General features: G+C 54.6%; 1 protein-coding gene across 3 annotated transcripts in view; it reads right to left on the bottom strand.

The window, feature by feature from the left end:
* Positions 1-940, bottom strand: part of LOC123974601 (histone-lysine N-methyltransferase SUV39H1-like) — a 22,961-nt gene that overhangs the window by 17,161 nt on the left and 4,860 nt on the right. The window lies entirely within an intron of this gene.

The following is a 940-nucleotide window of genomic DNA, read 5'->3' as shown; positions in this document are numbered from 1 at the left end:
TCTGAATGTCTACAGAGACCACAGGGACCACAGGTCTGAATGTCTACAGAGACCACAGGGACCACAGGTCTGAATGTCTACAGAGACCACAGGGACCACAGGTCTGAATGTCTACAGCGACCACAGGGACCACAGGTCTGAATGTCTACAGCGACCACAGGGACCACAGGTCTGAATGTCTACAGAGACCACAGGGACCACAGGTCTGAATGTCTACAGAGACCACAGGGACCACAGGTCTGAATGTCTACAGCGACCACAGGGACCCCAGGTCTGAATGTCTACAGCGACCACAGGGACCCCAGGTCTGAATGTCTACAGCGACCACAGGGACCCCAGGTCTGAATGTCTACAGCGACCCCAGGGACCCCAGGTCTGAATGTCTACAGCGACCCCAGGTCTGAATGTCTACAGCGACCACAGGGACCACAGGTCTGAATGTCTACAGGGACCACAGGTCTGAATGTCTACAGGGACCACAGGTCTGAATGTCTACAGCGACCACAGGGACCACAGGTCTGAATGTCTACAGCGACCACAGGGACCACAGGTCTGAATATCTACAGGGACCACAGGTCTGAATGTCTACAGCGACCACAGGTCTGAATGTCTACAGAGACCACAGGGACCACAGGTCTGAATGTCTACAGGGACCACAGATCTGAATGTCTACAGCGACCACAGGTCTGAATGTCTACAGAGACCACAGGGACCACAGGTCTGAATGTCTACAGCGACCACAGGTCTGAATGTCTACAGAGACCACAGGGACCACAGGTCTGAATGTCTACAGAGACCACAGGGACCACAGGTCTGAATGTCTACAGAGACCACAGGGACCCCAGGTCTGAATGTCTACAGCGACCACAGGGACCCCAGGTCTGAATGTCTACAGCGACCACAGGGACCCCAGGTCTGAATGTCTACAGCGACCACAGGT

This window comes from Micropterus dolomieu, linkage group LG08 (genome assembly GCF_021292245.1).
Source record: "Micropterus dolomieu isolate WLL.071019.BEF.003 ecotype Adirondacks linkage group LG08, ASM2129224v1, whole genome shotgun sequence".
Classification (NCBI taxonomy): Eukaryota; Metazoa; Chordata; class Actinopteri; order Centrarchiformes; family Centrarchidae; genus Micropterus; species Micropterus dolomieu.
The sequence above is the reverse complement of the archived record's forward strand: the minus strand, read 5'-3'. Positions and strand labels throughout refer to the sequence as shown.